This window comes from Lygodium microphyllum, chromosome 5 (assembly GCF_053477565.2).
Source record: "Lygodium microphyllum isolate KBCC chromosome 5, Lygodium_microphyllum_v1.1.10, whole genome shotgun sequence".
NCBI classification, from domain to species: Eukaryota; Viridiplantae; Streptophyta; class Polypodiopsida; order Schizaeales; family Lygodiaceae; genus Lygodium; species Lygodium microphyllum.
In genome coordinates, this window is record NC_141139.1 from 110,222,972 (window position 1) to 110,238,509 (window position 15,538).

Consider the following 15,538-nt stretch of genomic DNA (forward strand, 5'->3'; position numbering starts at 1 on the left):
CAAATTGAGTAAGTGGATGCTCCAAGTATGAAGTATCCTATGGTCCCATGTCAATCTCCTGACACAACTCGGCATAAACTGGAAGATCGATATACATGTCACCACAAAAGGATGAGTCCACCTCGTTCTCAAAGAATTCTTGGATTCCTGTATTTCCATCATTGTTACCTGATGCTGGCCCCTCTAGATACTCCAAGCTTTCAGTGGCCTCCACCCCTTGCAATATCGACCCCTCTATTTGCATATTGATCTCATCTACACTCGAAACATCGCTTTGATCATATACTCTTGCACTTCGGGGAGCTGAAGGTATAACATATCACCATCGAGGTTGTCGGGGGTTTGGATAGAAGATTACCTGTTCACAAACACGTATAAGAGAGATTTAACTATTGTGACATATACCATGTCATAATACAATTAACAAAAAAATGAGTTCATGCACCTATTCACAATGATCCGGCAACATAAAGGTATCGTGCAAATCCATCCATTTTTTTTCGGAATCTATTTCAAGAAATCTAGATGGACCTCGTCAAACTATTGCTCCAACTCCTTCAAGTACCACTTTGAACCACTACACATTAAATAGTATCATGGAGAAGCTATAGTAATCCACCGTAATAATACTTTACAAGTTTCCAAAATAATTCATCTCATCTATAACTGTGTTTGGATCTGTCACTCGTCGTCGGCTCTCTTGCTTAAGCCTTGCCATGATACTAAGTCTGTTGAGCGCATTTTGTCAATACGCTGCACCTAAAAATGCCGTTCGCGTGACCACGCTACACTATATATTTTGATTGTACATTGAAACACTCAATTAGTTGTCGCATATAAAATATAGATATGTTAAATCCTAAACATGTCATCACCTTTGGATTACATCCTCTCAAGAATTCCCACTCCTCGATTGAGATCTCCACCCCTTCACGAGACGCTGCTGTCAAAGTTCCATGCAACCATCGCGTTGACATAAACCACGACATCTCCTCCATGCCCTCAGGATATCAAATCGATGGCGTGTACTACGTCGAAATTTAGATCGCGCTTCCTCTCGATCTTGCCTAGCTTGCTGGTACCTGGCAAGCCACGTCTCCATAGAGGCATGGTGCAACATACAAAAGCGATTCACTTTCTCCTCCATTGCAGTATTCATTCTTTTTTCTACCCCATTTCCAACCACTACATCTCTACTCACTCTATCATTGTCCTTCAACAACCATAGCATATTGTTGTCTGGATCCACCATTGGTAGCCATTGTGAAATATGCACTAGCGCCTCAGACACCAGCCATGCTACCTTCTGGCCGAGCTCGTTGTCGCACAAAGCCTTTTAGGGTTTTCATGAAGCGCTCTAAGAAGAACATCCATTGCGTATAGACAGGTCCAACAATCTCCACTTTATCTACAGGATGCACAAGAAGGTGGATTTGTATCGTGAGCATGCTGGTAGGTAGGTATTTCTCAAAGAGACTGACCGTCTCCACTACTCCCCACCTCTTGGATTCAATAGAGGACATCTTAATCTCCTTCTGTGAGATCCATTGCACTAAAGTCGACAACCTGTAAATGGCCCCGTGTATTTCTGGAGTAAGGCATCTTGCGATCGCGATCGGTAGTACAAGTTCCACAAATGAGAAAGCATTATGAACAATGACTACACTTCAAATAGCAAAATGCGCAGGCCACTTACAATCCATTCGTAGTACAAACCTCACATATCTTATGCCAATCATGGGAATTTAGCCCTGATAATTGGTCGTCTTTAGAAAACATAGACATGAGAGAACGCATCATACCTATCGGAGTGCGGATAGACTTGACTGTTTGCTTCACAATGCCCTCTTTTTTTGTGGAAAAAACCCAAGGAGTGCGAGGTAGTTGCACGCGACCATCAACACTCGACTACGACCAAAGCACCTCCATCTTGCCTATCTCCTTCAAATCCATTCGTGCCCCTATAGTGTCTCTCTTTCCTGTGATGTGGTCCCATAGCAAGCTGCCCACGTTCTTGAAAATATGCATGGGATCCAACAAGTGGTTGATCTGTAAATGGGTCCAATATGGCAACTCATAGAAAACTGAGAACCGTCGCATTCCATTTGGATGTGACTCCGTGTGGACCATTTTTAGCTCGTACCAGCTTCTGGCATTCATATGTGTTGGAGGTCGTCCAAGAAAACCTTCCCTGAGTTCATGACCCTCTGGCAAGAAAGCGCGTGTCCTTGATATACCATCTTCTTCATGGTTCGTGACCTTCGGGAGTCTAACTGTGGCCCGCACAATGGACATGCATGATAACCTGAGGTAACTAGACCTGTCCCAACACCTAGTGAATACAAACTTGAACAAGCTATGATAGATATTACCAAAAAGAACGGAAGCCTATTTACTTGAGCACTCTTCGAATCCCGGGAAGTCATGCATTGTCCACATGAGAATGGCTCAAATATTGGCAGACCGTCAACCATCGCGCTTGCTCATATCTTGCACGGTGACCCCCTCCTACCACAAAATCTTAAGCTCATCGACTAATGGACGAAGATACACGTCCATATATTTTGACTTTGTAGCGGTTGGGGACGAGTAAGCTAAGGATGAGATGTCATTTCTTCATAGAAAGCCATGGAGGGATATTGTAGTTAACAAGGACTATAGGCCACACACTGTAAGAAGTTGAGCGCAGACCGAATGGGTTCACGCCATCCATTGCAAGACCGAGCGCCGAAGATTCCTTGGCTCTCGGGCAAAGGTTGGGAAAGTAGAGTCAATGTGGCTCCATGCGTGCGAATCCACTGATATTCGTTGAACTCCATCTGTGGACCTATTCTGTGCATGCCACGTTGCTCGCCATGCCAGACGTACAAAATATGTGGTTGATGCGGGGGATAAGTAGAAAGTGTCTAAGAACTTTTTGAGGCATGGTTTGCCCTTGCAAGTCCTATCGATACCTGTGAGCACCACACTTTGGACATGTCTCCATAGTCTCGTATTCTCCTCAAAACAGTATGCAATCATTGATACATACATGGATGTTGTTTTAGTCCATGCCAAGCTTTCATAAAACATGTCGTGCATCATCACGAGACTCAGGCATGGTATTTGCAAGTGGTAATATATGATATTTCAATAACCTGAAAAAAATCATAAAACACATTGAAAAAGCACAAATGTTTTTAATGATAGTGCCGAAAAGAAATCAACGAAGTGTACGTACAAGGTACCTAAACAACTCGGTCACACTCGCATCGCTCCACCTGTATTTTGCTTGCACACTTAGGAGTCTTCAGGCGAGATACTCGGCACCCATCATATAATGGTATGGATGCTTCCTCTCTAAGTGGATCAGAAGTGTCAACATCCATGGGAATCAATGCATCGATCATTGCCTCCATCTCAGGCTCCAAGATTGTAGGTAAGTCTAGAAGGATGCCTACCTCTGGTATTGACGGTATAGATTGGGTAGTACCTTCCAAGCGGTGGATTGGCTCAGGCACTCCATCCATCGCATGCCCACGAACTCTTTTAATTCGTCGCAAAGGGTGCACTCCTCCTTGGGACGATACATCATCTCCCTGGATAGAAAATTTGCCAGCCACACCCAATCTTTTTGTATATGGTATTCAATTATCTTATGAGTACAATGCATGATTGATATTAACTTTTCTTACCGTTTGTTGAAAATCCAAGATCGCCTGATCAATGATCTCAGATTGAAACTCGTTGAAGCGTCGTACGTGTTCTATAGAAAATTGACGTTTTCGTCTAATTGCCAACTTGCATTGAGAGCAAGGACATGGGACACACTAATTAAGATACGCCTTGCGATCTTGAACATCAAGACCTTCATCGTTTTCCATTTTGTCTACATTACGACAAACGATTTGTTTTTGTTATTGTTCTTTTTTTCTTTCTTAAATTGTTTGAGAAGGGATTTCTTCTCTTGTAACTCAGCAAAAATTAACGTACGTAAAGTCTCCACCCACCCACCCACAAAATTAACGTATGTTGAAGTGTTTCCCGTCTCGTGATGTTGCACCGGACCTCACCGAATCTCCCCACCACCCTCTCTTTGTTTTTTATCCATTCATTATCTGCTCTCTTATTCTCTTTAACAAAACATATCTCTCTCTCTACTACTATAACAACAACAACAACTACTACTACTACAACAACAACAAACAAGAAAAGAAAAAAAAACTACTTTTACTACCACTATAATAACAACAACAACAAATAAGAAAACTAGACAACAATAAACAAGAAAACAAAAAAAATAATTACTACAACAACAACAACAACAACAACAAACAAGAAAACCACTACTACTACTATAACCACGACTACGATGACTCACCCTCTCCCTCTCTTTCTCTCTTTCCCTATTATGTTTAATGTTTTTTCTCTCTTTTTCTCTCTCCTCTCCCTCTCTCATTTCTTTTTCTCTCTCCTCTTCCTCTCTCATTTCCTTTTCTCTCTTCCTCTCCCTCTCTCATTTCCTCTCTCGAATTCACCCTCACCCTCTCACTCTCTTTCTTTCTTTCCCTATTATGTTTAATGTTTTTTCTCTCTCCTCTCCCTCTCTCGTTTCCTTTTCTCTCTTTCTCTCCCTATCTCATTTCCTCTCTCTCTCCCTCCCTCTCCCTCTCCCTCTCTTTCTCTATTATATTTAATTTTTTTCCCTTCCTCTCCCTCCCTCACCCTCACCCTCTCTTTCTCTCTTTCGCTATTATGTTTAATGTTTTTTCTCTCTCCTCCCTCTCTCATTTCCTTTTCTCTCTTCCTCTCCCTCTCTCCTTTCCTCTCCCTCCCTCACCCTCATCCTCTCTTTCTCTCTTTCCCTATTATGTTTACTCCCTTCCTCACCCTCTCCCTCTCTTTCTCTCTTTCCCTATTATCTTTAATGTTTTTTCTCTCTCCTCTCCCTCTCTCATTTCCTTTTCTCTCTCCCTCTCCATCTCTCATTTCTCTCCCTCCCTTTCCCTCTCCCTCTCTTTCTCTCTTTCCCTATTATGTTTAATGTTTTTTCCTTCCTCTTCCTCTTTCATTTCCTCTCCCTCTCTCTCTCGTGTCCCTCTCTCTTTCCCTATTATGTTTAATATTTCCTTCTCTTTCCTCTCCCTCCGTCTCCCTCTCCCTCTCACTCTCTTTCTCTCTTTCCCTATCATGTTTAATGTTTTTTCCTTTCTCTCCCTCTCTCATTTCCTTTTCTCTCTTTCTCTCCCTCTCTCATTTCCTCTACCTCCCTCCCTCTCCCTCCCTCTCCCTCTCCTCCTTCTCTTTCCTCTCTCTCCCTCTCCCTCTCCCTCTCTTTCTCTCTTTCCCTATCATGTTTAATGTTTTTTCCTTCCTCTCCCTCTCTCATTTCCTCCTCCTCCCTCACCCTTACCCTCTCTTTCTCTCTTTCCCTATTATGTTTAATGTTTTTTCTCTCTTCCTCTCCCTCTCTCTTTTCCTATTATGTTTAATATTTCCCTCTCTTTCCTCTCCCTCTCTCTTCCTCTTCCTCTCCCTCTCTTTCTTTCTTTCGCTATTATGTTTAATGTTTTTTTCTCTCTTCCTCTCCCTCCCTCTCCCTCTCTTTCTCCCTTTCCCTATTATGTTTAATGTTTTTCTCTCTTACTCTTCCTCTCTCATTTCCTCTCCCTCCCTCTCCCTCTCCCTCTCTTTCTCTCTTCCCCTATTATGTTTAATGTTTCCCTCTCTTCCTCTCCCTCCCTCTCCCTCTCTCATTTCCTCTCCCTCCCTCTCCCTCTCCCTCTCCCTTTTTCTCTCTCATTTCCTCTCCCTCCCTCTCCCTCTCCCTCTCTTTCTCTCTCATTTCCTCTCCCTCTCTCAACACACACGAATTTTAACAAAAACAAGTAAAAAGATAAAGAGAAAACACAAAAGCAAAGCAAAAAGGAACAATGTACTCACCCTAAAGGCTCGAAGAAGGGTTTGGCGGCTCCTCTTCGCGACGACGGCTCCTCTTCGCCCTCCGTACACCTCCTCCTCTTCTTCGCAAATAGCGGTGACGACGGTCAGAAACTTTCTTTCTCCTTCTTTCTCTCCCTCTCCCTCTCAAATGCAAGATGTTCGCTCTCTCTTTCGTGTATGCACGCAAAATAACGTGCTCCGAGTTCGGCCTGCGTTTTTTTCGTCTGAGTATTGTCGCTATTTGTGTCCCTATTAGCATCACATTTGCGATGCTAATAGCAATGCCGCTATTTTGTGTCGGAAACTTCTGTCACTATACCTCCATATCCTTGTAGTGTTAAGAGAGATTCTTGGCTTCTATCTTGTGGTGGTGTTGTCGGAGACGATAAGAGGGTAACCACCCAATTGACCTACCAATGTGCTTCTACAATGTTTCATGTTGGTCTTTTATGAACTTGTATAATTTGATATCAACAATAATATATTCATTTGACTAGTTAGAGGTGCATAAAATTATCACCCCATTATAACCCATGTTTTTGCAGGGGCAAGAGTTAGATTACTCAGTTGTAGTGTCATTGGCATGGATTGTTAGATTTTGCAAGCCTTATTGATATTGCAATCACTCAACTAGACTAAGTTCGTCCATGAGGTAGTGAATGCAATCATGAAAGCATGGAACTCACTTTACTGAATGGTCTCTAGCCAATCAAAGTTAGACAAGGTAAAGGATTGATTCCTATCCCATCAGGGTCTTCCCAACTACTTTGATGCTATATATTACACTCATATTAGCATGATTTTACTACCAAAATAATTTTCTACTACATGGTTTGATCACTTCAAGAATAGCATGAGAATTCAAGGTATTGTGGCTATCAAGGGAATTTCCTTGATGTCACATATGTGCATGCAACAAGCTAGTTATATGGAAATCAACATGCAAGCCAATATGCATCTTACACACAGATTTTAATAAGCAGGGAAAAGGGAAAGAGGCATGCTAATTTTCAAATCTCAATTTTGACCAATCTAAAAACATAATGAACCATATATTCATAAATCGAGGCCTTTAAATGTTGGTAGCCCTCCATTCTAGACATTTACCAAGTATAGTATGGGAGGGGGAGAGGGAGGCTAGGTAAATTTCTTCAAACTTTGATTAGTGCAAACACAATCAATCAACATCACAGTTTAGAGAATTAATTTTTTTTAAAGTGCATGTTAATTTTGATAATGAAGCCCCCATTTGGTCCTAGCACGAAGGGAGGTTATTCTCGACATCAAGGTAGGTTAAGCTCACATGCAGTCACATAATTGAGAACTCCACATGTGTTTAGACCTACCACCATGAAGGGGGAGGCTATTGTCTCTTCTATAGCCCCTAGTTTTGTATGCACACTAGAAATGAAGGGCAAGTACAATAGACAACACCGTGTCAAAGAAATTACATAGTAAAACAAGAGCAATCAACATGATGTCCAACTTTGGCATGAAGAGAAGACTATTTTACAAAGACCCCAATCAGAAACACCATTTGAGTATGCATGGAAGAGCCTAATGGCATTTCATAACACAAAAAATGAAAACTAGTACTGAGTGAGAAAGGCATACCTCTTTTTTTTTTTGGAGGGGGGGATATTTTTGAAGAAGAAATAACACACATGCTCTTTGAACCTTGCAAATTATATAGCTTGAACCACTGGCAAGGGGCACAAGTTAGGAGTGACATAAGATAGTGAAAGTACACGTTTCAAGATGAGGGAGAGATCATTTGAGATTTGTGTGCACCAATGCCCACCATTGAATTTATCCACGACAACAAGGAAAATGAGGGAGTTGGCGCTAAGGGGTCTACCTATAAGAAATCATCTATATAACGTGTGTTCAAAGGATAATAAGAAATACCATTTTCTTACATGCTATTAGGCCTTTAAATGACCCCTTTTACTTTACTGAACTTATGGATTTTTTTAAATTGCATTCCCTTTCTTTTGAATGCACATAGTATCTTACATTTTCTATTACGTGGACTCCCTAGGGGCGTTTGCTTTTTATTCAACTAGCAATAGCAAGTTTGCATTGGTAGCACTACCTTGCTGGGGAGGGGGACTAGTGGGGATCCAAATTTTTGAGATCCCTCACTATCCCTACACTATGGATCCGGTCGTGCTTGCTTGGAACTAGTGGAAGAGTACATGGCTACACTAGAAGGGGTGGGTTGAGTAGGGGAATCATAAATCCTCAAAAACCCCTACAAGCACCTCTTTAGAAGGGGGGTTATAAGATTGTGTTAACAAGGTTAAGGACTCCCATTCGCTAATAAACAAGATCTTCCATCTCCTCTAACAAAGAAGGCTAATCCAATCGAGCACACAAGGCTCTAACATGGCTCACATAGAAGACATTAAATATTTTGACAAAGCTTTGACATGCTTACACACAAGACATTAAATATTTATTTTGATTCTCCTTTCCCTAAACCTCTGTTGGTGTGAGATCGTGAACTACAAGTCTACCTTCCCACCCACTCATGCTGGTGTGACTCAACCCTAAATAGGATCTTATTGTGAGTATCAATGGAGTGGAATGGTTACACTCCATCCACGTCTTCTAAATGTGACTTCACGGTAACAATTTGACAACTCCAGAGAGTTGTTGACTAACAATCATCTTTGGCACACATTAGAATGCACTGTTTATCAAACTCCATCTACATCTAGTGTGCTATTCCACTCCACCCACTTCCCCTAGATGTGACTTCACCATAACAACTTTGAGAGTTCAAGAGAGACTTAACTATCATTTTTGGCACACATTACAATGAGATGTTATCAAATCACAAAAATTGAACCAAACTCCATCTACATCTAGCCTTAAGCACACGCTTGAGATAAAGTCCATCCAATAGCTTCAACACATTTGTGAGAAAAGGGAGACCTTCAAGCACTGAGTTAGAAGTGAGAGCTTCAAGGACCGATATTTTTTTACCTGAGATAGTCCATCGAGTAGCTTTAGCACATCCTTAAGTGAGACTTTGAGTTTCCCTATATATGACATTCATGTGGTGCAACTACTCCTTGGGTAAATTCATTGGCCTTAACAAAGGGGATATGCTTCTTAACAATGGGATAATCAACTAGTACTTCCTAAAATTCGAGTGTGAGTAGTTCTCTAGGGGTTCACATAGAAGTGGTATTGTAGGTTTAGCACATCCTCATGAATGGTAAGTTTAGCACATCCTCAAGAAGTGAGAGCTTGAAGAAGTAGCCCTATATATAACATTCCTGTGCCACTATTGGCCTTGGCATTTAGCACATCCTTGAGAAGTGAGATCTTCAAGCACTAAATTGCCATATACATGTGCCACTACTCCTTGGGTTCAATTCATTGGCCTTGGTGAACAAACATGCTTCTTACCAATGGGAAGATCAAGTACTTACCAAACTCAAGCATGAGTGATTCTCTAGGGGTTCATGAGGTAGCCAATGAGATCTTCAAGCATTGAGTTTCCCTATTCATGTGCCACTACTCCTTGGGTCAATTCATTGGCCTTGGCCAATAGACATGCTTCTTAACAATGGGATGAAACTCTTAAGCGTGAGTGATTCTCTAGGGGTGGGTGGGATGAAAATCAACCGTGAGTGATTCTCTAGGGATTCACAAAGAAGTAGCCACAAATCCCCTTCGTATCACTACCTATAATGGCACTCTTCTTTGCCTTCCCTATAATGGAGAGGTTCATTATGCTTCAACAAGTTTTCAAAAGCACCAGTTATTCCTTTGAAAGGTGTATCAAGAACCACCAATAACATCCATTGGAAAAATGGCCAAAACTATAGAAATATTTTTTAAGTTTTATAATATTGACTTTTTTCTTCTAACTAACATAGAGATCGACTCTTGTCTTCTATACTTCAGATGATTGACACGGCCCCTTGAAAATCGTCCTTTGAATATTTTGACTATTTCCCTCGACTAGTGTCCCTCCACTGTCGATTAGAACATAAAAAACATACTTAGAATATGTTAGGGAATGTTTGTCTTGCCAACTCATTAAGGAAGAACATGTCAAGATGCATGGGAAGCTACAACCTCTTGACATTCCCCAAATGAAGTGGGAATTTATCAGCATGGACTTTGTTGTTGGGTTACCCTCAGTTCAAGGAGGATACAATTCAATTATGTTTATAGTAGATATGCTCACCAAGGTTGCACACCTCATTCCAATCAAGACAAACTTTAAAGCTTCAGATATTGCCAGATTATTCATCAAGAAGATATTCAAACTCCATGGGTTGCCTAGAAGGATCGTTAGTGACCACGATTCCCTCTTCACATCTCACTTTTGGAGAGGGATATTTGAGGCCATTGAGACTCAACTTTGTTTTTCAGTACAACATATCACCCTCAAAATGATGGCGAAATGAAGAGGGTCAACCAAGTCATTGAAGATATCCTTAGAGCATATTGTTGTCGCGAACCCATAAAATGGATCCAACATCTACCATTGGTAGAGTTCACCTATAATCCTTCCTACCAACAAAACATTCAAACGACACCTTTTCAAGCATTGTATGGGCATGATTACCATACTTCATTGAACTTTTCAGACCCTACCTTAAGCATACAAGCTTCCAAGAAAATGCTTGAGGAAATGGATGAGCAGGTTAGGGCCATTAGACAATACATTAGAGCCACCAAGGATAGGCAGAACGTCTATGTAGATCTACATAGACAAGAGTGACTCTTCAATAAGGGAGATATGGTTTTTATTCGTTTACGGCCCAAGAAGAGTTCCTTATCTTTGAAAGAACTTAAGAAACTATGTCCAAGGTATTGGAGACCCTATAGGATCCTGAAATGCCTAGGACCCAATCCCTACAAACTCCAACTCCCTGAGAACCTAAAGGTTCACAATGTATTTGATGTTAGCCTACTAAAGAAAAATGTATCTAATCCTAGCAATGTACTCAATGACCAACAAGTTGTAATGCCAAGCCAAGGAGTCCTTGAGCTCTAGCCAGAAAGAATCTTAGACATTCGGGAAAAGAGATTGAGGAGTAGAACACTAAAAGAGTACCTCATCGAGTGGAAGAACTATCCAGAAGAAGATGCCACATGGATTGATGAGAGTACTCTCAACCAGCAATACCCCCAATTCCTTTCAAGATGAGGACATCTCGATTCCTTAAAGGGGAAAGGATGTAGTATTTCCATGGGCTATGAGATCCCCCCTTCAAATTAAATTTAAACAAAAAATTTAACACCCTCCTATTGAATCACTGACTGCCTGCCGGAGGGAGGGGGAGCCATAATATTAGGTGAAGATGATGATGATAACGGGGAGCTTCAATGTGACAGATGACGAGACGACATGGAGTTAATCGATGGCAGTAAAGTTTTCGATGACGACGAGAATGATGATGAGGCTTAGGTCGACAATGATAATGAGGAGGAGGGGGCACATGTGTGCCACCTCCAACCCCCCCACTCTCTCTTTTTCTCCCCTAGAAGTCATCGATTGCATGGCGGGGGGCCAATCTGGCTGCCTGGGTAGTGGCAAAGGGAGGGGGCCCCGTGCCGCCACACACCCCTCCCACCCCAATAATACCCTTGTCCCCCCCCTCCCCCTTGAGCAAAAACACGATAATTTCTTCTCCTCCCGGGACCCTACTCTGTTGGTTTGAGAAAGGGTGAGAGAGAGAGAGAGAGAGAGAGAGAGGGGGGAGGGGAATCTTAAAAGTAAGAGAGAAAGGGAGAGATTGAGAGAGAAGAGGCTCAAGAGAAATTCCTTTCTTGGACGGGAAGCTTCTCGTACCCTCTCTCCCCATCACGAATTTTCGGGATCTCTCTATCAACTACCCCTATATGTGGAAAAAGGTTGTGGGAGTCAAGGCAAAGCGTAACAAACTCCAGCACAAAGAAGTGCTCAGAGAGAAGAGAAGGCCCGCATTCCAAGCTATGAAATAGCCTGAAGCGCAAACTCTCCCAAGTAACCAGGAAAGCCACAACCACGAAAGGAGGATCGAGCAAGGATGTCACCGCTAACATGAATGGGTTTTCAGGTTTAAATGCTAATTTGACACTCCAAAACCAGGTATCATTACGATGTCTAGTCCTATGAATGAAACAACAAAGCATAATTATCGTAAAAAGAATCATACTTTTGCATCGCGTAAATTGCTTAACTAGAGAGGAAGTCGTAAAGGCTTAATGCCCATGATTTTCCACGAATTGATTAAGCATCTACGGGTTGTTGCAGTACTAAGCCGAGTACTAGGCTCAAATTTTTGCAAATGCATTTTCGGTTGCCAATGTATATAAATATACAGTGTAAGTCAATTGCAACATATAGACCATTAGAATCAATTAATTCGCATTTACGTTAGGTATGATGAACTCATGTACACTCGCACTTAAATACTTAGGTCACACTTTATGATTTGCATAAATTCACTAGAAGGAATTTTCATGAATGAGAAACCCACATCATATCATCAACTCGGGAAAGACTTGCATCTAGATTTGCATGGCATCATGGACAATTTTGGTTGCACTACATAATAGGGATTCATCTTAAAAGATAGATTTAAGATGCACATGGGAATTGCTAAACTTAATTGCAAGAGGCAGTTCGGAAAATGAAACCCGATATGTTAAGCAAGGCTAGGGTTTAATTCGACTCAGTTAGGATTTAATTGTAAATAAGTCAAATTATTGTTACGATCATATGTTGACGTAAGAGTCAAGTAAACACGCTCATTGGTCTCCATCCTAGCTGCGATAAGTCCAAAACTCCATTGGAGATATCATTCTAAATTATGATGCAACTCAAAGCCAATACTAGAAAACTCAAATGTCATATCCACATGAAAGAATGACCATTCGCCATGTGACCTTAGATGCTTGCAAGCCTTTAAGGATTGCGAAAGGGCTTAATTTACTATTGACTTGCAGAAGGAATGAACAAAAGTTTCTGTTACGAATTCTTAAGGGAGTGTGGAGTGCGCAAATCGAATATCGTATGTGTACGTAGCGAGCGCTGAAAGGTCCCCAAGAACAAATAACTCTACTTTTTTCTCAAAAACCAAGAGAGAAGACTTGCACGACATGAAAAAAGAAGACCAGTTGGGTACAATCTCCCCCCATGCCTTGTGTGAGTGCTCCACAAAGCATGTATTTAATATATTATTCATCTCAAATCTCAAAAATAGCCCAAATTTACAATTAGCATGCTTTAGCTTTTGAGTTTTCTTTTGTCCAAATAAAAAATAAAGCGATTGGGTGCCCCAAGAGTCGCGCTGTGCCCAAATACAATGTCTAATAATGAATACTTAAATCGTGCACCCATGCACATACAAAATAATAAATATATTTCAAGTACTTTAATAAATAAGTGTGTCAAAATAAATATTGACGCCACGCCTAAGACGCGCGCCCATAAAAATGATACTTTCTTCTAAATAACTTGAATACACGCTATCGCCCAGTGCTTCCCAGTGCCACTGCCACCTACTCTAGACATCATCTGAAGCATTCACAATTGTTAGAAAATAATAAAATTAAACTGAAAAAAGTGAATACCTAGCAATCTTGAGCTACAAAATAAATAAATAGGTTGGAACTTAGTCCTAACCTTAATTTAATACGAGTGCGCACTCTAAACTCGTAAACGTCCATTAATTTAAATATATATTTTACAGAATCACCTGCTATGGAATCACCCACTTGCACAATAAATTAATGAGACGCCCGAAAAGGACAAGCATCCCATCGACTTTTCACACAATGAATCTACCTTGTGTACAAGCCCCGAAAAATAAATATAATTTTATGGAATCCACCGCAAAACCTCACGAAATCCACCGTGGAATATGTCTCCTGGCATCATACCCACGGGGTGGGATAGCAATTGTCCTCAATTGCTATTAGCTCAATGTGGAGTGAGCAGTGAAGGGTAAGCACTTAGGTCACGAGCGTGCATCCATTGGGCCTCTTCAACGGGATGATTTTTATATTTCACCAAATATCTAGAATATCTACGGTGGTGGTCACAAAGTTGGTATCTAGAATACTCTTAGGTTCAAGGATTTCAGTTTCTTCTTCTAACAAAGGAGGGTTTTCATGAACAGGGTGGACAAGTAATTGGCCTTTGAAACGTTGTAACAAGCTGATATGAAAAGTGTTGTGGATTTTCCGGTGTTGGGGTAGTTCTAATTTAAAGGCATTCTCTTTGATTTTGTGAAGGATTTTGAAAGGTCCATAAAATCTAGGAGCTAACTTTACAACAGGGTGTTTTTCAACACTTTGTAGTCTTCGCTTTTCAATTCGTAACCAGACATAATCATAAACTGTGAAATTCATAGCTTTTCTTTTCTTGTTTGCTTGTTTAGTATATGATTGATGGGCTTTCCCAATCATATCTTTAACTTCATCGAATAGTAGCATGCATGTAGGCAATATCATCAGCAGCTTTAACTTTGTTTGACAATGAAGTAAGAGGTGTACACAATCTATATCCATAAATGATTTCAAAAGATGCTTTTTGTGTAGTTGTATGTGGTGTGTTATTGTATGCAAACTGAAGTAAATGCAAGTGTGTATCCAATGTTTGTAGTTTTGAAATTGTGTATGCACTTAAAAGATCCAAGATTGTGCTGTTTGTAGCTTCTGTTTGTCCATTTGTTTCAAGATAAAATGCAGATGAAAAATCAATCTCTATTCCTAAGTTAGAAAACAAAGTAGTCCAAAAATTATTGCAGAATCTAGAATCACGATCAGAAATAATAACTTTTGGTAAACCATGATTAGTGAAAATAGTTTTCAGAAACAATTGAGCAGCTTGAGATGCAATTAATATTTTCTTGGATGGAATGAAATATGCTTGTTTGCTGAATCGATCTACAATAGTCCATATCATATCATGATTAAATCACATTAAATAGTATTTCCATTGATGTAAAGCTTGTACTACAGCCAGCAATTCTTTATCGTAGGTAGAATACTTAAGTTGAGAGGGTTTAAGCTTGCAGCTAGAGTAAGCTATGGGATGGGAATCTTACATAAGGATAGCTCCTATTCTAGATCCACTAGCGTCAATGACTACAAGGAAAATGGCCTAGTATAGTCAGGGAGTTGCAATACAGGAGCATGAGTTAAAGCATGTTTCAGTAAATCAAAGGACTTTTGTTGATTTTCAAACAAATGATACACAATACCTTTCTTTAATAATTTTGTCAAAGGTAATGTAAGCAATGAAAAATCTCTCATAAATTTTATGTAAAAGCTAGCAAGACCTAAGAAAGAACGTAATTCATGCACATTTTTAGGTATCAGCCAATTCAAAATTGCTTCTATCTTTTTAGGATCAACTTTAATACCTTCTGATGAAACAATATGTCCTAAGTATTCAATTTATGTTTGGAAGCATTCACTCTTTTCAGGATTAGCATATAATTGATTCTCTTTCAGTAATTTGAAAACCAAAGATAAATTTTTATAATGTCATTCTCATTCTTATTGAAAACCAATATGCCATCAAATAAAACAATGATACAATGCTGATGCTTCAAAAATATGTGATTCATCATACGATTGAATGTAGCTGGTGCAT